A 24,868-nucleotide genomic window follows, 5' to 3' on the forward strand; every position below is an offset into this window, starting at 1 on the left:
TGCTCAACTCTGGGAAGAGGTAGACAGGAATATAAAACTAGTATAACAAAGTAAGTCCTTGCTTTCAAGTAGTCTTTATTAACTTATTGGGGGAGGCCTGAGAGAGAATTACATGATCATAGAGATAGGGCTAAAAGGGATTTTAGAGGTCATCTATTAAGTCCAGAGAAGTTGAGATATTTGCCCAATGTCCAACGGGTAACTAAAGATAGAAGTGGGTTCAAATCCAAGGAAATCCCCATGACAAATTCACATGAAATTCAATAAAAGACAGTATATACTTGCGGGCTTTTTGCGTTGTGCAGGTTTGTTGAATTGGCATTAGTTATTTTTGCTTTGCCATCAATGTGAGAGGAAAGCTCCTGAGTTTGTTTTTGTTATTTTCTACCTTTTCACCATTCCATCTTCACCGGCTCTAGGAACGCTTTGCAGTTCTGAATTTGTTCTATGTGGCAGACAATGGGGCAGCTGCTCCATTTCTCTGCATTCCCCTTGCTGAGACCCCCTCGTGTCTGGCATTCAGGATCTGGTAAATCAGGGTCTGGTAAACCAATCTCAGGCTTCGTTAAGGAAAACCTGAGAGAGGATGGATAACTAAACGCGGGCGCTGCTCTTCCCGAGTACTCCGCGGGTTGGTGGTGAAGGAAGCGGGGACAGAGTCTAGATTGCCTGCCCATTTTTGAAGGCAGACCTGATATGTAAACCGAGAGCTGCAGCAGCTGCTGTGGTCCCAGCAAGAGCGAGAGAAAGGGAGGGGAAGAGATGGGAGGGGAAGAGATGGGGGCAGCAGTCGCTCCGGGCTGCTAGCCAAGCGGGATGGGGGGGGGGGTCAGGGAGGGTTGATCTAAATGCCCTGGACTGGCGGGGTGGGTGTGGGGGCAGCAATGGGCAGAAGGTTAAGGGGAGCAGCGTAGGTTGCGCAGGAGGTTTTCTTTTCTCTGCCTCTTCCCGGTCGATATATCCCAACTTGTTCCGCTCCACACCCCCAGCAGAGAGGGGTGGGGGGTGGGGGGAGACACCCCTCCCTGTCTCACTCTCTTTTCCTTCCTTGCCACAGTCTAGCTGGACTGCGGTGGCTTCGGCTGTAGTGAGAGGAGAGGCACCTCCGGGGAGCGGCGAAACCTGTTTGTCCGGTCTTCTGGAGACCGAGGAAGAGGGAAGGAAAGAGAGTGAGGGAGGGAGGGAAGCAAGAGAAGGGAGGGGAAGAGACGGAGGCGGGGGAAAGGTGAGAAGCCATTGGAGAGGAGGAAAAGCGGCAGTAGCCGCAGTTGCCGCCGCCAAGCCGGACACACGTTCCCCGGGGCCCCGGGCCAGGAGCCGTGCGCCATGAAGTGTTAAGGAGCCCGCTGGGGGGTGGCAGGGCCGGGGCGGGTGGGGGGAGCAGCCAGGTACGGCGGCGGAGCACGCGGGAGGAGCGGCGGCAACAGCAACTGCAGCGGGAAACCCGGCGGGTGCCAAAGTCGGATCTGAGCGCTGAATGTCAGACTGGTAAGGAGCCACCGAGGCTGGAAGCGCACCTCGTTCACCCTTGAGCCGCTAGTGCCCCCAAGCTCGGGTCCCTGGAGCCGGTAGTGAGAAACTGGGACCGAGCTGTGGCAGAGGCGGCGACAGCTGCTGGGGCTGGGGTCCTAGAAGAAGGAAGTCGGTGCCAGGAGGGCCCGTGCCGTCGGGAATGCCCCAGCACCTGGAGCATTCGGGGGAATGGAGCGCAGGGAGACCTAATCATTTTCATCCTGCTGCCCACCCCAGAGGGAAAGGGAAAGGAAGCTGGGACTCAACGTCTTGGGGCGGGTTTCCTACCTATTAATTTTTTAAAAAGGCATATATTACAGTTTAAAAGATGGTGTGCATTAATCTTGAACGCCACTCAACTAAAGACTGGGAATTCTCTTGGCTGCCTGGCGCCGCTTATGGGGTATCCCTCCAGGAAGGGCATTTAAATTCGGTTTTTATACATTTATTCCCGGGAGCGCCCGAGTCTGAATCGACGGGATCCCCTTCTTGAGATTTCGGGAATCGCAGAGGAAATTAGGGGGGCGGGGGGAAGCAGGTTATGGGAATTCCTGGTGGGAAGAAGGACTGGGAAGACACCGGCCAGATTCCAGATCAGATCACAGAAGTGGCTGCTAATAATACTCTCCAAGAATCCACGATTCATTGAGAACGGGCAAACAATAATAACTTAACTTTTCTTTGCAACTGCTACCATTGAAAAGCCCGCTTATCTTTCTCTTCTTGATTCCTACAGCTGTCAGGAAACTTTTTCTCCCTTCGTTTGGAGGTGAAGGAATTTTGCAGAATTTATATTTAAAACGTAGATCTCTCTAAAACAAATTGCCTGGGTTTCCCTAGCTAGGTGCTTTAGGGTGTCAAGTGCACCGAGTAATGGAAATTGGATTCAGTTTGAAGACTGTTGTAAGTGAAAAGAGGGCTGTGAAACACTTGCGGGATGTATAGATTACATGCCGTGGAGGGAAGGGGCAAAGGAAAATACCCCTAACTTTGGGTGCCTTTCTAACTGCTTTTTTCTTCCCCTTATCTTCATCTTAAACTGACATCTATAATCTTCCCTTAGTTTTGGCATGAATGGGGTAAACATGTTCTTTATTTCTTCCTTGGTTCTTATACTTGAAACTTGTATGTTATCTGTGCAGTGCTGTCATCACAGAGACTTTCTAGTGTTTCTTCTATGTGAAAGTCCCTTCAATTTCCTTTGAAATAATGAAAAGAAAATGTGTTGTTGTTTTTTTTAAGAGAATGAATCTTATATTAAATGTAGGATCATGGGAAAAGGAAGCGCTACCCCATAGTCAAGTTTTTGGACTAGTGTAATTTTTAATTTTCTTCATTTTTAAAAGATGACACTCTTCCCCCACCCCCATAATTAGCTGTAAGGTACTTAAGGGCAAAGACTGTCCTGTTCTGTCTTTGTTTTCCCTAGTGCTCAGCAGGGTGCCAGCTCCTCAGAGTTGTTTAAATAAAACCTGTATTATGTACAAAGGTATACAATTATTATTGCTAGAGCTATTGTTGCTGTGTCTATTATAACTCTTTTAATTAAATACTTGTTTGGTACATGGCACAGTTGAAGAATTTAGTATGTGATTGATTTAATAATGATTACTTGATTTATTTTCAAATAAAGATAAAGAGAAGTTTTATAAACTAATAGTACAATGAAAGCTCTTATTTGGTAGGAGTTTGGGTAGTTTCTATTTTTAAATAAGAATATTTAAATATTCTGGCATTTTGTCCATTTCTGAAAGTTATGCATATTTTTATATTGGATGAAAGAAAATGGCATAAGCTAGCAAGCAAAAAAAAATCTTTATTTAGCACTTAGTAGCTAGAGGCTCTCTGCTAAGTACTTGAGACATAAACAAAGGCTAACGACCCCCCAACCAAAAATCGACCCCACAACCCCATTCTTTTTTCAATGATCTCACAGTCTAATGGGGGAGACAATATGCAAACTTCTATGTATAAGCAAGACATATACAGGATAAATTGGAAAGGCCAGACACTGTGATTAAGGAGCACTTAGAATGGTTTCTGGCAGAATGTGGAACTTTAACTGAGACTTAAAGGAGACCAAGGGTCTGAGATGACGAGGAGGACCTTGTAAGGGCTTTGGATATTACCATTTGAGAGGTACCCTTAGTAAAGAGTATAGCATATTGCAGCTAGATATTTGTGTTGCCTCTATAAAGGATTATTATAAATGACAGGACTTCTAGTTCTAATTGTTACTTACAAGTTAGCATATGGTATTTCTATTCATATTGGTTGCTCGCAAAGTCCAGCTTTTTTTTATTTTAAAAATATACATATATATATACATACCTATGTGTATATATGTAGCATTTATTTCCTCTGGTAGTCATTTCATGGGTACTTTTTGAAGATTTGAAATAAATAATATTTAAGAAAAAACATCACAATTCAATCAAAAGAGAGACTCAGGACTATTCAAACTTTGGGCTAGCTTACAGTTTCTGGAATCCTACTTTTGTAACCCATCTCCTGGCAAATAAAAGACTTTTATGTTCAGGTTAGGAAAGTGTCAATGCCAAAACTGCTGGGAAACTAAGAAAGCCCTAGATGGAGAGCTGGAAGGGATTTCTGAAGCTGTATAATCCATATGAGATATTGAAGCCCCAGAAGGTAGATCATTGAAGTTATACAGGTTATAAAATATGACTTACTAGAGTCAGGTCCTGCTCTTTCAGCTATAATTCTGGGTCCAAATAGTCCTGAGTCTGCCTTTTTTGCTTGAATTCTGTTTTTGAGGTGTGTATAAATATGAGCATGTGGTTAGCATCTTTTGCTAAACTAATACCTAAAGGTTGAGATATTTTTAAAAGTCAATCAGCAATCATTTTTTAAATGCCTACTATATACTAGGCACTCAGCTAAACCTTGGGAATACAAAGAAAAAAAAGTATATCTTCAAGGAGTTTATTTTCTACTGGGGGGCTAGATGGGAAAAACAATCATATCCATAAATAGGTGCATAAAAGATATAGTTTAAAGCTTCTTAATCTGGGACTTTGAGATTCTTTAAAAAACAGATTCAATAATCACTATTCAATGTAATTATAAATGCAAAATGTAAATGTGTAATCCTAAATATTTTAGGCATTTAAAAGCATCTGGATGAGGGGGCCCTTGATTTCCCTAGACTGTGAAAGAGGCCTATGGCACAAACAAGGTAAAGAATCCCCTTGACTAAATGAAAGGTAACCTCAGAGACCAAAGCAGCAGTAGGTGAAGAGACAGGAAAAGACTTCTTGCAGAAAATGGCATTTTAGCTGAACTTTGAAGAAAACCAGGGATTCCATGATGTTAGTAAAGAGAAATGACCCCTGCAGGAATGGGAGTGCAAACTAAATATGTTTTATATTTGTGTTGACTTTTAGGTTTTGCACTTTTACAATCTGGGTTTAGCTAAATATTAATGATTTTTATACTTTATATCTCTGGGTATCTAATGGTTTTTATAACTCTAGAAACCAGAGTAATTTAGCTAAATATTAATGACTTTTATAACTCTGGCTTCTAGAGATATTAATCTGATAATCTACCTCTGCTCTGCAGTTCCAATCTGGGTAGGATTGTGGCCCTTGTAAAAGAATTACAGGGTAAGAATGAGGAATAACTCGTTTTAATGATTCAGTGAAAGTTCTGTAGCATCTGTTTTTATACCCTATACTTATAAATAAAGAAATTTATCATAAAATTAAAATGACTTTTTGGTAAAGTGTGGCTAAACATACTTGAGTTTATTTTTTCATTTGTTTATCAACTGTTTCCCTGATTAAAAGATTTTATAATATCCAGGTATTCTATGAATATTTGTGATTTGTGGCCCCATTTATTTGGAGAATTCTAACGCTGAATTAGATCAGTCACTTGCATGTTCTCCCATTAAAAAAGATGACTAAAAATTAGTGTTGCTGTAAAAGACCTTCCTCTTTGTTATAAGAGAAATTCTTAAAAATCCATTTCCCTTTGTCCAGCTTAAAAAAATACTTAGATTAATACACTTTCAGATCTTATACAGAAGCCCTGACATTTTTCAAAGACACTGGAAAATCTATGTAATACCTTTTGCAGAAAGTCAAATTTCAATAATATACATGAATTAGTAAATTTAAGTAGTACAAGTATTTTGCTGTAATATTGAAAAGACTTTTTTGCCATCTAATAATTTGGAAATATCCCAGGAACTATTCTCCAGTAATCAAAATAATATTGAACAAATTTCCTCTGTTTTATCTTTAAAACTTCACCATAGCCTAAACCTACTTTAGGTTTCCTCCGTTTTAAGATAGTGTTGAAAAAATTGTAGGTCTTTTAATAAATTGTTTGTTGATTTTCTCATAAGTCTTCTGTCCTCATGGAAGTAGGAAAAACTTCAGGTGTTCTGGCTATGAACAGTTGTAACACAGGGTTGTAAATTTAAAACATCAGTGAACAACCTTTGCTGTACAGGTGTCAGAACATGGCACCTGCAAGACTTCTTGCCTAGCATCATGACCTTTGGCCTTGGGTGGTTCCACTTGCACTGCCATCCTGAAATCAGTGTCCTTGATCATGGCAAGAAGGGTACTTTTTCTACCTTGATGTCACCTATGGGTCACGTAAAATTGCTGACTTGGTTTATCTATCTTCATTTCTTCCTTACCTTGAATGCACTCTGTTTTTTAAAAATAGAGGTATCTAATGTTGTTTATTTGGGCTTGGGGGCACAAATTAGGCATTTCAAATACTCTCTGAAGAACTTGGGAAAGTGCTCCTCCCTAAATCTATATACCACCAGATTATGGCTCTCAAGAGATCTACTTCAGGAAAGAAAATGTATTTGTGTCCTAATTATAAGAAAATAATGAAAAGTTCTTGTGTTCCCAAGATCTCTCTTCGCCATACAGATCTACTAAAATTCTTGAACTCCAATTCAGGTTGTTTTGTTTTATTTAGTAATTCTGTTGTCTAAAGCAAATCACTTGGAAAATAGAAAAAGTGTACACACATATTGTTTTATGGACCTAAGGTGTTATTTTAATATATAAAGTTGCTCTAGATGGTATAACAATAATAAAAATGAGCATCTAAAAATTCTTTAAGGTTGCTAAGTTTTGTGTGTGTGTGTGTGTGTGTGTGTGTGTGTGTGTGTGTGTGAGAAATTTTTTTCTTGGTTGATCCTGCCAACAACTTGGATGAGGACAACTGTTATTATCCTCACTTTATGGATGGGGAAACCTAGACTCAAAGATTCAAGTGGTCTGTGTTCACACAAGTTTAGATTTTCTTTTGACTCTAAGGCCAGCATGTTGCTTTACTTGCTTTGCTATGGAAATTACTTACATTTATAAAAAAATCCACCATATCAATTTAGCTAACTTCAGAGGATAACTACTGATTCTTCCTTGATCTCCTAAAATCCCATCCTTGTTGGTGATCACTTTGTTACCCTAAGAAGACTTCCTTTCCCATATTGAAGGCAAGAGCCGTATGACCTTTGGCCAACCACTATTTGCAGTACTCTTTGTTTGAAACATTTTCTCTGTGACTAGTTTTTGTTCTATCAGATTTGTATGGCTTGTTTGATTTAGATTATTAGGCACTGTTTGGAATACTTTTTTGCATCCTTTCCTCCTAGGAAGTTGAACTTTATAATTCTCAGGAGCACCACTCAGACATCAGCCTCTTAAATTGGCAGTAAAGGAGTCTATGTTGCCTACTTGTTTTAGGTGTTTGTGTGTTCCAAAATTGATAGAACGCCCTCTTTTCTTTTTTTAGCATAGCAATAAGTTGTACTATACCATCCAAACTCTTAATCTGATTCCTAAGAGCCACTGAGCTGTTTAATGAGAGAGTTCTTTGAGAATTGGCTATTCTTTATGACCAATGAAAACAGTGTTTGCTCTTTTTGTGTGAACACAGATAATCATTTCTGTTGGATGGTTTAATCATTCACCTACGTGGAGGTGGACAATTGGACCAGATGATTTCTGGAGCTGTCTTTCAGTTTTATTACTACACTAACTTGAGCTTAGCCAAAAGGCAAGGAAGCATGATGCCATATTAGAAGACAATTAAAGTGTCTTTTCTATCCATTACATATATGGCAACTGAAATATTTGTGCTTCTATTTAATAAATTACTGGAGTCTCGATGCTAAGAAAAGACCAGGTAGAGAAAGGCAAATGGATAAAGGACACCAGAACCTTTCCATAGCAGGTAGAATTGGAACTTTTCTTTTAATATATTTCTGTAGTGCAATAGTTTAGGATTGTTTTATTTTTAAAGTTTTCTTAAGAGCCTCATTAAGTTTGAATAGGGCGGACCTTACTTTTCTTATAATTTATTAGGATAAACACAGGCACGTGGCATTGTTTTTACTGCCATAATTTCCAACAAAATACAAATTGTAGATAGAACAAGAGAGAAATTATGTCTCTGTTAAAAGGGTGAATTTAGAGAAACACAGATAGAGTTGAGACTTGACAGGTACTTTTAAATTTTATTGTTTTGTTTTGATTATGAACTAAAGTCTAGACCTGCCTGCCCTCTACCATTACTTCTTTAGATAGTTTCTAGCTTTTTTGATATTAAATTTAGTGTGACTATAAACATTTTAATATAAATATTTGTTCCTTATTCTTTTCTTGATATATATTTACAGTTGCTGGAATTACTTAGAGGATTTTATTTTAAAATTTTTGTATTGTTATATTGTTTGGATTATAGTTTGTATCATTCATAAGAATATTTCAGGGTGCTCATATATTCTTTTTGCTTTTATCAAACTTTCTGATCTTTGGTTTTGGACAACCATAAGCAACCTGCAAAGTAGAGGGGAAATGGTCTCCTATATCCCCATAATGGGGTAAAGACAGGGTTAGAATGTGAAAATAGGGTTTTTAAGTGGTCTATTCCCTAGAGTGTTATTTAGCTGCAAAATAAATCCAAATTTAAATTAAGTTTTATGGGGAAAATCCAACCAAAAAATCCACTATATTTATCTTTACAATTCTGTTGTCTTCCGCCCATTCTTTTGCCCTTCTTTCCATGGAAAAACTATGAGTGATCTTTTTTAATGCTAATTTCTTTTTATCCTTCTGGTTTCGTTTTTTCCATGTTATCAATTTTGATGTGATTTTGTTTTTCAAACAGCATTTTAATTTGTTGGTCATTGCACAAAGCTTTTAATTTTCACATTTAATGTACTTATGGTTGTTAAACCAATATAAATTAATTACTACAACAAAGAGATAAAAAAGTCCCAGAAAGAACCTTAGTCACCAAGCATTTGACTTTTCCAAATGGAGAGAGATGGCTATGTAAAGTGAAGCCATTTATGAATACAAGCTCCTCTGTAAAATCGTTTAAAGAAAAATTATGGAGGGAAATGAGCAACAGCATCTCAAAAAAAAGCTAAGAGAAGTAGTGGGTAAAATCAGAATAAAAGTTTGGCAAGGTAACTAATTAAGGAAAGTCATCCTGAAGACTTTCAAAAACGAAAATGGAAAAAGAACCACAAACAGAAGAAAAGTAGAAAAAAATTGCATTCATAGTTGTCTCCATTAATGATAGCAGAACCCTCAGACTTAAACAATGGTATCACAGAGCAATAAGTGCTTAAAACAGAAGTAGAAATAGCACTAAAGAACAAAGATGAAGAATGCAGCCAGATTGAATCAATTACACATAACATAGATCAGTGCTGGAAATGATAAAACCTTGAGAACAATGAGGAACTGATTTACAAGATATCTAAAACATCAGGCTTTATTTAGTTGGTTAGTTGTTGTTGTTTTTTTTTTTTTTTTTTTAAGGAACTAAGAAAATATGTGTGCCTACTTTCCTATCTACTTCCCCTACAAATATTCTTATGCATAGAAAATTAAAGAATAAGGCTTTTGCAAGTGTTGTTCAACAATGGATCACACTTTTACCCTCCAATTATTGACTGAAAGATGGAGAGAAGGAGATCTCATTATTCTAATGTTTGCTAAATAAGAAAAGCTTTCAACTGGTTAGAAATCCTTTATGAGCTCTTTTACAACACATCTTCCACCCATATGTCCAAATCATTCAAGATTCATCAAAAGATATGACAATAAAAATAAACTTGTTTAGTGACTTTTCAATAATAAACATCAAGAGAAGCTTGGCCTAGTAGAATGTTGAGTTCGAATGCCAGTCTTGCTCCCTGTCAGTTGTGTAACCTGGCACAAGCCACATGCTCTTTTCAGATGTCATTTACCTCAGCTGTAAAATGTGGAAGTTGAATTAGACTAAGGGACCTTAACCATTTTTAGTGTCATGGACACCTCTGCTGGTATAACCTATGGACCTTTTCTTAGAATAGTATTGCCTTAGAGCACCAACCCTGAAGTCAGGAGGACCTGAGTTCAAATTTGACCTCAGACACTTAACTGGTCCTGGCTGTGTGACCCTGGGCAAGACATTTAACCCCAATTGCCTCAGTAAAAAAAAAAAAAAAAAAAAAAAAAAAAAAAATATATATATATATATATATATATATATATAGTGTTTCTAAATGCACAAAACAAAACACCAAAATACATAATATTACAAAGGAAGCCAAATATATTGATATGTAGTTATCAAAATATAAGAATCCCTGAACTAGGTGGTCTCTTGAGTTCCTTTAAACTAGAACAACTCAGTGAATTTAAATCTCTTTCAAAACAAGGAGAAAGGATTAAATATAGAAAAAAAGAGAAGGCAGTAATACATGAGTCTTTTAATTTTATTTCAATGAAAAAATGAATCATTACTTTTTAGTGCTAATAGATAAAATTTAGGGCTTACATTCTAGAATGTTGTGGCAGATCATAAAAACTTTTTTTTTACATAACTACTTTTTTATTATAGCTTTTTATTTACAAGATATATGCATGGGTAATTTTTCAGCATTGATAATTGCAAAACCTTTTGTTCCAATTTTTCCCCTACTTCCGCCCATCCCCTCCCCGAGATGGCAGGTTGATCAATACATTTACATAACTACTTAATAAATGTAACTGTTAGGCATTTCTTTTGGCTTAGGGGCAGTGTGAAATTAGGGAATTAGTAAGACATTAAGGATATAGTAGACCAAAATGTTTTGGGAACCGCTGACTTGGCTTTTTCTTTTAGATTTGTATGTACTTTACATATTTGTATTTACTGATATTCACTATCACTAATTAGAGACAATGTGATGTAATGGAGACCATATTGGACTTGGAATCAGGAGTTCTGGGTTTGAATTCCACCTTAGACACTAACTTTGTTGCTATTAGCCTCTTAGATGATTCATTTCTTCATCTGTAAAATGAGAAAAATAGTACCTTTTCTATATGTCCCATAAGTTTGTGAGGAAAGCCTCACATATGTGAAAGTTGAAATTGTACGCAGAATCAAATGATTTCTAGCTAAAAATCTCAATATTGTCTTACACATGAAGGCTCTTTGAATAGGAGAGTGACCTGATGAAAATCATTTTTAGAAAGCTTTAGACAGTTAAGTTGATTTCTCCATGGCTTCAGATCAGGCTCAAATGCTCTGAAGTGAAAGTATTATGTCAACAAATTTATTAATTCAAAATTAGAACTTGCTTCAGATATCACACGTAGATTTTTGGACCAGTTCAATGACATCTTTATCAAGACAAAAGGACCCATGATACCTTTTTTCACTGTAGATGACCTGTATCTTACTAAGCCATTAAAAGCCAGTTTTACCCTATTGGATATGAGGAAGGTTAAAAAAAATTATTACCTACTCACATTGCTAGGAAAGGAACATTGTAACGAAATTGAGCAGGAGCAGTTATATGGTGCATGGGATGAATCCATATGATAAGGCTTTTCAATTTTCAGACAGGAAAATTTATTCATCACTTTCCCAGTTTTCCCCATACAAATACATCAACAAACACGTTTAACTCGGAAAGAGAAATAGTTGAACCTGATGCTCTCAAAAGGAGGTTCTCCCAACCAGTTGTATTTTTATTTTGTTTTTGTTAAACACCCTAAAGCTGTTATTATTTATAATATTTATTATTATATTATATTACATTTATTTGATAATAATAATTATTTATTATGTTAAAATTGTTTAAAACAGTAGATATCTATGTGTTGCTTTCTATTGTGAATTCCTTGAAGGAAAAGGTTCCTTTTTCAATTATAGTTTGAAAATTCACCACCTGGATTTGAATTGAAGTTTATGGCTCAAGTTTGGTTCCCAGGCATTTTTTTTTTTTGCTGAGGCAATTGGGTTAAATGAGTTGACCAAGGTCACACAACTAGGAAGTGTTAAGTGTCTGAGACAAGATTTGAACTAAGGTCCTCCTTACTTCAGGGCTGGTACTCTATCCACTGTGCTACCTAACTGCCCCATGACTGGAGGAGTTCTTAACCTGGGTTCTGGGACTTGAGTTTTGGTTTTTTTTTTTTTTTGTTTTGAGATCAAGTTTCTTTATTTTACCCACTCTGGATTGATCCTTCTACTGATTGGTATGGGATCTTTAACCTACTCTTGTCTATCCTGGGCCAGTCCTGTCTTCCATAGGTAGTCTGGTGGCCCCTGTTCTGAAGAGTGTTTCTTATCGGTACTGGATTTGGTGTGAATACCTCATCAATTTAAACTAGAGGGGATGCTAAGGAGCAGTTACTGGATGTAAAAATGGGTTCGGGTTCCTGTTCCTTTGCTATATTGATTGGTTCCCTAATTACCAATCCTGCTTATGTAGGAGACTTTTAAATCTAGCATCTTTAATCCAAAACAGATTATAGATGTAAAAACTCAATATCCTTTGAAGATTTACAAGAGATTAGTGTGCTCTTGTATAAGCTTAAATTGTGAAAAAGTCAGTGCACTGGAGAGTTCAGACTGAATCCTTAACTGCTCAACAGTCATCTATTCCAATATGATTTTGGCTGTGTGTGTGTGTGTATATATATAAAAGAAGGGGAGAGGGGAGGGAAAAGGGAGGAAAGAAGAAAGGGACATAGATTGAGAGAGGAAGAAAAGATTTAGAAGAGCTTCAGAGAAGATATGGAAAATCCCATCTCCCAACACTACTTTCTTCTAAGCCGTATCTTCCTTATTTCTATGTGAAATTGTGGAGAGACAACAGTTGTTTTTCAAATATAGACTACCCTATCCACTTAAAGTAGTGTTATGTTATGCAATTCATTTGGCTAATGTGAATAAAGTTATGTGATTATGAGATTAGTAATTCTTAAGGACTATGCAGGTGGATTTCTAGGAGAGCAAGTGTAGCAATCTACTTGTTCAGTCCTGTTCTTTTATAGTACTAAAGAAACATACAATGTCCATATAACAAATGTAATCTTGCCTCAGCTAGTAACTTCTAAAGCTTTTGTGTTTTTGACAGCCATGAATTGGAAGTCCACCCACCTGGTTCAGTAAAAGGCCAAATTGTGACCAGAATAGGTTAAATTGTGAAACTGTTGGTTTATGTAAACACACAACAGGAGGTTCTTTACAGCTATTTATCAGAATATGGGGAGGAGCCTGTTGTGATTCAGATCACTCTGTTAAAAATCTTCAGATAGTGATGATTATATTTCTAAGAGTAATTACATGGTTGTGAATTTTTGTTTTAAAAGAGAATATATTCCCCTTATTTTTTGACAATTGAAAGCATATGTAATAAGACTAGTCTTATTTATATAGTTTTTAAAATAATTTACAAAATGTTTTCTTCACAAAAACCATGAAACATAAGTAGCATAAATATTATTATCTTTATTTGGGGTATTTACAAATAGGTAGTACAAAAATCCTATCCCTGTTTTACAAATAAAGAAACTGAATCTTAAGTGATTTTCCCAAAGTTAACTAAGTAAATGGTAGATAGCCCTGGATACATCCATATCTCTTTATTTGAGTAGACGTTCCGATAGTTTGAAAAGCTTCATTTTTATACTGTTTTATTAACCCAGAACAGAAAGGAATTCTGTTTTAGTTTTTATAGTTGAAGAAACTGAGGCAAATAAGATTAAGTGACTTCCTCTGGGTCACATAACTTGTAAATGTTTGAAGTCAGATTTGAATTCAACTATTCCTGACTCCAAGCCTGATGTTCTATCTGCTCTGCCATCTAGTTTATCCCACAATAACAAAGATAGCTCTGGTATACACTATCTCTTTGCTTGAGTGGATCTTCCTATGGTTTGACCATGTCATTGGTCCAGGATAAGAAGGAATCTCACTTTAGTTTTCCTGCTAGACATTCCCAATGACCGCTGTTTCACAATAAATTTCAAAGATATTGAGTGACTGACCAAATCTCGTATACTTCTCAAGGACATCCAGATATAATTAGAATTCATTGGTGGGCCATCTTGAAACAAAATTAATAGGATTGGAATAAAAGAGACTTGAAGCTTACAGAACCTCAGCTGAACCAGAGAAGAACTGAATACATTTGAGTCCAATCCTTCTGTTAAGATGGCATATAATTTTGTAAGTCTCAAAGAACAAAGGTGTCTTGTAAGAATCTAGACTCTAGAGCACTGGTGCTATTTTAAGTGACTTGTCTGTTATTTTTTTCTTTAAATTTAATTATTTGATTCAGAATATGGTAGAAACTCCAGTTTATTCTGATGTAAACATAATGGGCCAGCTGGTATTTATCCCTTCCCCAAAGAGTTAAGTTTTAATCAAAAACCAAAACAAAACAGGATAAGAACTTTATTCTGACATTTCCTTTTACAGCTGTTTAGATAAGTGTTAGCTGTATGTTACACCCTTTGGTTTATTTATGGGAAAAAACCATAACCCATGTCCAATTGTTAAGGGAAAAGTGTAGTCTTCAACTTCTTTTTAAAAACAATCCTTTGTTGGGCCTTCTTAGTATTTAAGAACAAATATTTTAAGTAGTCAAGAGAAAACTTTTGTTTAAACTATCCCTAGTCTTAGATAGAAACACAAAGTAAATAGAAAATAATTTTTAAAAATACTTGCCTAACATAATTTTTCATGCTATATGATTAGACAAATTATTAGTTCCAAGGTTGTCCTATACTAGGTATTCTTAATCTATTTTGTGTCATGGACCCCCTTGACAGTGGTCCTCTGACAGTCTGATGAAACTTATGGGTCTTTAGAATAATGTTGTGGTAATAATTAAATTTCAACTAACCATTAGTGAAAATAAAGATATAATTTTTTTCATCCAATTTCACCAGATAATCTGAAAACTATTCATGGAACTCAGGTTAAAAATCCTTACTCTAAATCTTACTAATTGTGGGGAATATGAAAATTAGAAGTTAACTTAAAATTTCAAAATGTGGAAAAGTCTTTTCAAAAATGTTGACTCCTTGATTTAGCAGTCATACCTTTCTCTTCATTATTCTTCAGTTACCAGAATTTTCTTTTAATCTATTCATTATTTTCTTTTTTTCTTCTTGGAAATAGTCTTCAGTTTTCTAGAATTATTCTTTTTTAAAAAAATTGTGTTGATGTAATTTTTTCTTTATGTTACATTCACTTCTGTATCATCTTTTATCCATCCCAATGAGATAGTTATTGTCTGTAACAAATAAGAAAGAAGTGGGGAATGGAAATGCTGTTCAGCAAACTCAATGAGAATCTAGATCAAGTGTGACAGCATATGCAGTGTTCTTCAACCAGAACCTTCTAACTAAGCAATAAAGGAATGATGGTACATTTTTCTCATCTCTTCTTTAATCCAAGGTTAGTTAGTATATTACTTATTATTTAATTTTGCTACTTTTTGAATTTAGGTTTGTTTTAATCATGGGGACAGCTAAGTGATACACAAGTTTAGATCTCCTGAAGATCTAAGTTCATATCCAGAATCAGATACTTACTAGCTATGTAAAGTTGGGAAGTCACTTTGCACCTCTTTGCCTCAGTTCCTCATCTGTAAAGTGGGGACACTTTGCTAAGAAAACCCCATAGATTTTGCCTATCATCTAGAGTCAAACATGACTGAACAATCATTGTGTAAATTGTTTTCTGGTTCTTCTTACTTCTATTCTAATTCTAACCTTGCTTCTTTACATTTTTCATTGTCAATATTTCCTAAAGTCAAATAATATTTCAATATATTCATGTACCAAAATTTATTTGTATGCTGACTATCAATGGACACCAACTTGTTTTTCAGTTCTTTGCTATCACAAAAAGTATGGCTTTAAGCATTTTGGTATATTTGTGACCTTTTTGTCTTTGACCTCCTTGATGTGTGAGTGTATGTGTATATGTGTATGTGTATGTATGTGTGTATCTATCTAGTTATGTGGTCTGTGGGTATTTTAATCAGCTTCATAGCATAATCCCAAATTGATGTGTAATATGGTTACTTTCTCACTCTATCAACAATGTATCTCTACTTTTCTTGTCATAGATTCCCCTAGAATTGACTGTTTCCATATTTTGTTGTTCTTGCTACTTTGATGGTTGTAATATAGACCCTCCAAGTTGTTTTGATTTGAATTTCTCTTAATAGAAGCTTAGAGCATTGTCACGTGACTAGTAATAACTTGAAGTTCTTTTGAAAATTGTTTCTTCATATCTTATGGCTTCATATCTTTAAAGGAATGGCTGTTTTTATCATTCTAATACTATATTTCTTCATGTTGATGATGGTTTCAAGGCAAGAAGTTCATTTAATCTCTGGTTTCGTCTCCTGTTTTATTACAGATGTCAGCATTTGTAAAGCAAAACAAAAATTAGAAATCATAAGATGTTGAAGGTATAGTATGGGAAAATCCAGAAGCTGAGTCTGTCTGACCTATAACCATTCAAAAGAATGAGGAAGTGTAGCACTTTTAAGGAAGTTGATTCTTTATCAACACCTGGTGATGAAGATGTAGCAAATTCTTCTAATAATGATAATAGCACATATTTTTATGTAAAAACTTAAAGTTTTACAAACTGATTTACCTTTATTATTTCATTTGATCCATATAAACCACCCTGTACAGTAGGTGCTATACTATTGCCATACCGATGTTATAGATGTGAAAATTATGACCCTAGAGGTTAACTATCTTCCACAGAGCCACATAGTTGATGTATCAAACATGGTATTCAAATCTTCCTGACTCCAGACTATCAATCTGTGAAACTCTCTACATAAAAAGTTTCATATGTTACATGAATACCAATAAAATATGTGGCTCCAAAAGATACTGACTGAAATGTTTGAATTTTTTCTCTGCCCTACAACCATCCTCTTTCCATTAGATAATTTAATGTGATTGATATTTTAATGAATTGAAGCAATTGCCATCTTAATTTTTGAAGGTATACAATAATCATAGAAATTAACCAAGTTACTTTGCTGATAACTAGCTACTTGCTTTGTCTCCATTGGAGAACTATTTCAGTCAAAAGACTGGGGGGAGAGGATCTAAGTGCTTTGTCTATAATTGTTTTCTGTATATGGAATATACTTCTTACATTTTGTGTACAGTTGCACTTATGTTGCAATTCAGAAGCATTTATCCTATAGACTATAGAGTACACAGAGTTTGTTCAGAGATATGTATTTAGTGGTAGGGTGACATGCAAAAATATACTTGATGTTGCTTTTTCATAATGATGTTACTTTTTACATTACTGCATCCAGATCTAGTTTTCAGCATTGGAAAGTTTGTTTAACCTGAACTCTTAAAATCCTGGAATCTTGAGAATTAAAAAAAATTTTTTTTAATGTAAAATGAGGGTTAAACTGGATGATCTCTTAGATATTTCCCTGTCATAAATTCTATGATCTTAAAGCAATGCAAATCTTTTTCTAAGGCAAGATCTTTATTTAGGACAGAGGAACATAAAGGTTTGCTTTGGAGAGTGATTACATTCTTCATGGCAAATTTAAATGAATGAAAAATTTTACTTGCTTACTATGGCTAGGTAATGTGCTAAACATTCAGAACACAAACAGGCAAGCCCGGCCCTTCTCTCAAAGGGCTTAAATTCTAGTAAGGAAGGCTTATTGGGGAGAAAAAGTTGGAAAGAGAAGAAAAAGGGGATAATTTTGATATATGGAAACAAAACTTGGATATGGTTGGGAAATGATCCGATGAGATCAGCTAAGATAAGAGGAGAACTCTTTAAACAGAGCCCAGATCTCAAGCTTAATTTGAGATCTGGTCAAATCTATAGGCTAATTGGCCAAAATGATGACTTTGTGCTTTTTTAGCCATTTACCCAGTTCACATTTGTCTGGTTGTTCCATGATAATTTTAAAGTTAACTTTAAAAAAAAAACCCATCTTTTGCTATGCTACTTAAGGGTATCTATAGAATGTAAGCAAAACTTCTTGGGAAGTAACTTTTTCAGTTTTGTATTTGGATTGATGGTATCTAGCACTGCACTTGGCACATGGTAGCATCTTGTGTAAATTGCCTCTTTTAATTGTGACCTCATTATTTGAAGCAGCAAGTATGATCTAGTGAAAATGATAATAATAATAATAGCTAGCCTTAAGTAGCACTTTAGTATTATTATTGCAACACTTTTAAGTGTTGCAAAGTGCTTCAAGTATGTTGTTCTTTTGATTGTCAAAATCAAAGGTAGGTGCTATTATATTCTCATTTTATAGATAAGGAAATTGGTCTTGAGAGAGGTTAAGCATTTTCCAGAGTCATGCAGCTAGTATGTCTAAGGTAGGATTTGAACTCCCTTTCCTTCTACCAAGTCCAACACTGTCACTTAGTAGCTCTCAGGATCATGGAATCACCTATAAAATATTTGATAAAAATAATTACCATTATATTGCTCCTATGAAAATTTCTGTGGGCATGACTGACATTTTATAGCTTTATATAATAGTTTATGAAGCACTTTTATACCCATTAATTATTTTGTTTCTAACAACAACTTTCCTTACTTTGAATGATATTCAGTACAGTGCTTGGAATTTATTTGAGTAGTGTTTGACCTTGAAGTATTTGTTGTATATCAATGATGGTAGCTACAATGCAGAAAATAAATTGAGACATAATTCCTGCCTGTTGTGTTCATACTTGAAGAAAAGTTAATATAGGAAAAATGTTTGCAAAACTCTTAAGGGAAAGATAATGTCAGTGTGTTGCTTGACCAAAGGATTAGAAAGAGCCTTAAGAAGTTATTTGGGTTGTTCATCTGTCATTGGGCAGGATTGTGTTTAAAATATCACATAATTGAGACTCTACTTTCAAAGACTTCCAGAGAAAGAGATTCTACAACTTATGTCCATGCTAGGACTCTTACAACTTTAGAATTCTATGATTCTAATGCCACTGATAAATCTTTCCTCGTAGATTAGAGCACTCCATAATTTAGATTCATTTTCTTCTTGGTGAGATGGAGAATTGGCTCCCCTCCTTGAGTCTTTCATATACTTGAAAAACAATTATTCAGTTACTTTATGTTGTTTGCCTATATTCATCTTCAGTTGGTTTAGATGATTCGCCATAGGATATGGAAAAGTGAGTCTTGAAAATTGATTTGGGTGACAGGAAAAAAGTAGTTCATGAAATAACCAGTTCATAAGTATTTGAACTTGGCCCCATCAATCGGCAGAAGATGACTTTTTTCAATACATAACTCAATAAATACAATTTAGCTGCTTGTGGTATTGGTAGTGCAATACAAAGAATTCTTTTATTATGTTAAGAATCTTTTCCTGATTTTTTTTGTGGCTTCAGGCAAACCTCATAAACTTTCTGCCTCAGTTTCTTTTCTTGCAAAATAAAGATAATTATAGATGTCCTTCCTTAACCTTTCACTGTGGGTAGGTGGATAATTAAGATCATAAAGTCAAAACAATTTTGAATGCCTTAAAGGAAGTGCATTGACTAAATTTGAAGTCTTTTTGTTGTTAATTTTTATCATTGGTAATAAAAATGATGGTAAGAATGACAAATGATAAATGAGGTTTGAAAGAGTAATTGGATGTAACTCAGTTAAGTTCAGGTAGTTCTGTTTTTATTTTCGTAGCTGTAAATTAGGTTAAACCATAAGTATGCCTGCCTAATTTGTTATGCTATACATTGACAGATAAATCTTTTTCATTTACTATTGATGTCATCTTGGAGGAAAAGTGTTTACAAATATTTATCATATAACAGGTCATATTTACCGAATCTTGGGCTTCTTTTGAATTTTCATTCAATTTATATTAAATACCTCATGCTAAGAAGCATTCTCTTTTTATTTTGACCAAAGTGATTGGTGCTGGCAAAATAGGACTAATCTATCTAAACTGATATTTTTAAATGTTATTATTTGGCTGCCTATATAAGTAGAGTTTCTTGTTACAGTTAGAAGGACTGATTAATATATCTTTAATGAAGGATAATATTTCATTGGGCCATTTGTCTAGGATCACTGACAATATGGCATGAGAAGTGAAAAACAATTTATTTTCATTAATGTTTCAAGTTTAGTGCCTTTTTTGTTAGCAAGACATCAGTGTTGGGAAGACACTGAAAATGTGAAAATATGAAAGGAACTAGGAGCACCCATTGGATAGCCCTTTGCCCTGTAAAAATACTGCTGCCTCAGGAATCTACACTTTGATCAACACTAACAGAAGTCATAGGCATATCAATAAAAGCAGTAGTGAAGCTGAAGCTGCAATTGAGTTTAATTAAGTGAGCAAAGGAATTATTTGCTTTCTTTTCTTAACTTTGACCACACTTTGAGAAAGTCCTTTTCTGGGATATTATAAGAACTCATTTTGCTGGAATATTTTTTCCCTTTAAAATTTCACTTTTCTTCCAAACTATACCACTCCTTCTTCCTCCTCTCCTCCTTCCTCCTCTCCTCCTTACCTCACTCCACCCTTACGTCACTCCACCCTTACCCCACTTCCCTGAAAAATGCCATAGTTTTAAGTCTTACTCAAGTGTGATAGAGGTATTCCAGGTGGGGGGAATATAATAATAATTTTAAATGACATAGAAGTTTAAGCTTTTGAAAATTCTTTGCATGAGTCCCATAACAACTCTGAGAGGTAGGTCCTTTAACTATCATTGTCATTATTTTATAAATTAAGAAATCAAGATTCAAAATGATTAGTAATGGTCTCACCGCTATCAAATATCACAGGCAGGACCTGAACTTAGGTCTTCCTTAAGACAAACCTTGGATTTATAGTCAGAAGACATGGCTTTAAGTCCAAGGTCTGCAAAATATTAGTTGTTTCCCTTGGTTAAGTGAATATCTTTGTGTTTTATCAGCACAGTATTACTTGCACAATCTAGTTCACAGGGATGAAATGAAATAGAGTTGTGTAAAATATAAGGCACATTTTAAATGCAAGCAATTGTTCTTGAAAAGCATTTAAATTTCATTTTTATTTTTAAAGTATTATAAAGTTTTCTAGGAGAATTTTTTTACTTAAAGGAAGCTTGCACTAAATATTTTGTAAAACAAATTACTTTGTAATGTAAATAATTGTACTTCTAATTTGTATTTTTTAGATTGAGAGAGTTTAATATTTTCTGGAAATCTTTCTGGAAATGCTCTGAACACTTCTGTTTGTTTCTAAATATATTTGCTGTGAAGGATAATTTTCATTTCAATTTTTAATAACTTTTTCTATTTCATGTTTTTATTTAATACTGGTTGTTATGGCATAGAATCATGACAAATTGGTGATAATTAGATATGATTTTTGTGGGTAATAAATCTGTTGGTTTAGTATCTCAAATTTTCTAGCATAAAGATCTATTAAAATTCCCTTTCATGATATTGAGGTGACCTTGAGTCTATGCTGGAAAGAATACACATATATAACATGTGCTTTATGAGAAACAGTCAAATAAAGTATAGAGAGTCTCATCACCAGTAGGCTGACCCCTTAGTGATGAATTATTTGACAGTAGCAGCCTGTGAAATAAAGGAGATCAGGAAATTTTGTTCTAGATTAGAAACACATTTCTGAGATTCATTTCTATATGTTTAAGGTATGTGCTTCTCAATACAAAATAATATTCTTTGGTGAGGCATAGAGTGGGTTAGAAATCCTTCATTAAAACAGTATTCCTCTTTTAACAGTTACATTATGTGAAGAATATTTTGTTGTGGAGAGAATTATAAGATGTTTGAAACTCCCGTACAATGTCCCTGGGGTTTTCTTGGCAAAGAAATTGGAGTGTACCTTCATTTTTTAGATGAGAAACTGAAGCAAATGGAAGTAAAATTAATTGCCCAGGGAGAGTGTCTTAGTAAGTGTTTGGGCCAGATTTGAACCCATATCATCATGGCTCTAATCCTGGTATTCCATCTATTTACTACCTCTGAGGGCATTGACTTCGAATCTAGTCCTTTAAACTATTACAAATCTATCTACTCATTCATCCTAAAGAACTAAGTATATGCCCAGCTATATATATGCCCAGTTATATAAGGTTTTCTCCAACTTTTTTAATGTGAACTTAATGGTGTAGAGTGGTTACTTGTCTGGTGATTTTTGTTTCAGAAACCACTTTCTGCTTTTTGGTCAGAATATAGTCCAAGACTAGCAATTCCTCTTGTATTTTAATGAACAATGAAGTTATCATTAAGACAAATACATTCATCAACTGATCTTCTAGAGAAAGGGAAGAAGAAAGAGAGGGACAAAAGAATGGGGGAAGGGATAGAAAGACTTGTATCTGGCATATATATACATAGATGAGATCCATGTACAGTATTACATATCATTCTTTTGATGTTTTTAATATCTTATACAATTCTTTGTATCTAGATAGATGGTCTGGAGTCTACCATCATGATCATTTTTATCTCTTTCTTTCCCAGTTGATCCTTACCCAGATTCTATCTAATGTATTTTCTTCCTTGGTTTCCTGGAATTTCTCATAAAAATAATTCTTAATATCCAATGTAATGTCATGTTATACCCTTCCCCCTTTATTGATTTTGTTCCTTTTGGGAAAAAAAATTAGGTGTGCCTTATTCCTTTTGGACTAAGGTTTATAACTTTGTAGAGCCATATCCCCAAGTATCAGTGATATGGATGAGGTCAATAATAGACAAAGAGTGCTTCAGAAGTGGAAAAAGGGGGAAATCAGAAGTAAGTGTAAACATAGGTTACTTGACTCTGTTTTGCATTCCAAGATGGCAGGAAAGTAGAACTTTGAAATTTTTTTTTACTTTTTGCTTTTTGTTTTTTCCCAGTAAAAGAAAGGCAGTAGTATACTCTATTATAATAAAGCAAATCTAACAAAGTTAGGGTCTTGATCATGTTAAGGAGCTAAAATTTCTGTTTAAAAAAATCTTCCTGATTCATTTTTTAGGATTCATGCTAACAACTTTGTTAAACTGTGTGTTGTGACAAGGTTCCAACTCTGTTCTTTCTGCTTTGAGACACATAAGGGATATTCCCTGATATGATAATCAGAGAATTGAAAAAAATTGAGAAACGACTATTGGAAAACATAGGAAAAATCATCCACAAAAATGGAAAGTATAGATATATATTTCCAAAAGCAACTTAACATCCCTGTTATGAGAAGTTCCATGTATTGCCATAATTCACATATGAAAACCAGCAGCAGATTTGGCTTCCATTCCAATTCATGAAGGGTAAAGAAATCTAAACACAATCCCCATTCCTCCTTCTGCAATTGAAAATTTTGCTATATGAGGACTCCTTCTCAAGCCCAAATATAAAATGATTTGGCTCCATTACTGATTGCCTCCCTCCCCCCAACACCTTCCCCAATTCATTCTTGATATAATCACTTTTTTAAATAACCATTTTATTCTTTTCCTTTTAAAATTTATTTTAGTCTCTTTTAAAGCATTTGTAGTTTTAATCTGTGTTTGAATCATTCATGTTCAATATCATTTGAACCATTAGTTGTTATGGAGAAAGACATAGTTATGTTTTAAATAAAAGTTGTGTAGAGGAGAAGGGGGACTAGAGGGTGAAAGAAATACTTTGTATTGAGAATGAAATCCCCTCACCTAAATTTTTTTCATTATCTTTTCAGTATAACAATTATTGACACACTGGATAATAAAAACCAATCTCATCTTATTCTAATCTCTTACACTGAGTTCTTAAAATATATGCCAGCTGAGGAAATTTGATAGGTTCCACTCAACAAACTGGATGGATTAGCAATAAACTCTATTGTATAAAGACTAACCAAAGTCTAGACATACTTAGCACCATGTTGGCTGCCATTATAGATCCAATAATTCTCAAAATCCTGCTACTTCATTATAGAACAATTGAAATTCAGGTCAGGCAATTGCCACAGAAAAATTAGATTTCTTTAAATTAGCAAAATCTTGGATATTTCTAAATATAGGAACTGCTATTTGGTAAGATCATCAACTTTAAAAAGGGTCTCTACATACCCACATTTAATGAGGATAGCTCAGATCACCTCCATATAAAAGTAGTTCTTTCAACTACCACCACAAAATATTGGTCTTTGAAATATATTTCTCATCCTAAAATTCTCATTCTTTAAATTAATAAATTTCTATGGTATGTATTTGGAAGTTGGGCATAGCTTTCCACAAGCTTGTACTAATTTTATTTCCTTGTTGACTTTTCTGAGTCTGTTTGCTTTAAATAAGTGATATATTAAATATAACATAGCAAACAGATGTGTACAGATGGGCCTTGTCTAGATCAACAGAAAATATTTAGAGAGAGCAGATATGAAAAATATGCAGGAGAGTCGCATTCTTTTAATAAACCATTTTCTATATTATGGGATGCTTTAAACAGTTTATTTTCAATAAGTATTGATATCATCTCATAAATGTGTTTTATCTTTATTTTGAGACTTAAAAATATTGTTAATAAATATTCGTGATGTTAGAATGTGGAATAAGTATAGCCAAATTTATTTTTTAAATGGCATACTTATATTAAAAATATTTCTTGTTTTCACTGTTTTTAATGAAAAGAGCTTTGTTTTGTTTTGTTTTTTGCTAAGGTAATTGGGGTTAAGTGACTTGACTTGGCCAGGGTCACACAGCTAGTCAGTGTTAAGCATCTGAGGCCAGATGCGAACTCAGGTCCTCCTAACTTCAGGACTGGTTCTCTATCCACTGCGCCACATAACTGCCCCAAGAAATACATTTCTTTTCCTATGAATCGTCAATCACTGACTTGCACTTTGTATTGTATTATATGATTAATTTGAATTGTTGTAAAACAGTAATATCTAATATCAGAATTGTGAATTTGACCATGGAAAAACCTCACAGGATGTTCAGAAGTTGTTTTTTTTCCAGAGTAGATGATAGATTAACCACCATAAAATTGGTGAAAGATAAATTGTTGAATAATAAATATCGTAGATGTTAACATAAAGAGAATACAGTGGGA

General features: G+C 34.8%; 1 protein-coding gene across 1 annotated transcript in view; it reads left to right on the top strand.

Moving 5' to 3' along the window:
* The first annotated feature begins 1,224 nt into the window (after positions 1 to 1,224).
* ATP8B1 (ATPase phospholipid transporting 8B1) overlaps positions 1,225 to 24,868 on the top strand; it is a 129,743-nt gene continuing 106,099 nt past the window's right edge. The window contains exon 1 of the mRNA XM_003759968.4: positions 1,225 to 1,488. The gene's annotated coding sequence lies outside the window, so the exon portion shown is untranslated. The remainder of the gene's footprint in view (positions 1,489 to 24,868) is intronic.

Source organism: Sarcophilus harrisii, chromosome 1 (genome assembly GCF_902635505.1).
Source record: "Sarcophilus harrisii chromosome 1, mSarHar1.11, whole genome shotgun sequence".
NCBI classification, from domain to species: Eukaryota; Metazoa; Chordata; class Mammalia; order Dasyuromorphia; family Dasyuridae; genus Sarcophilus; species Sarcophilus harrisii.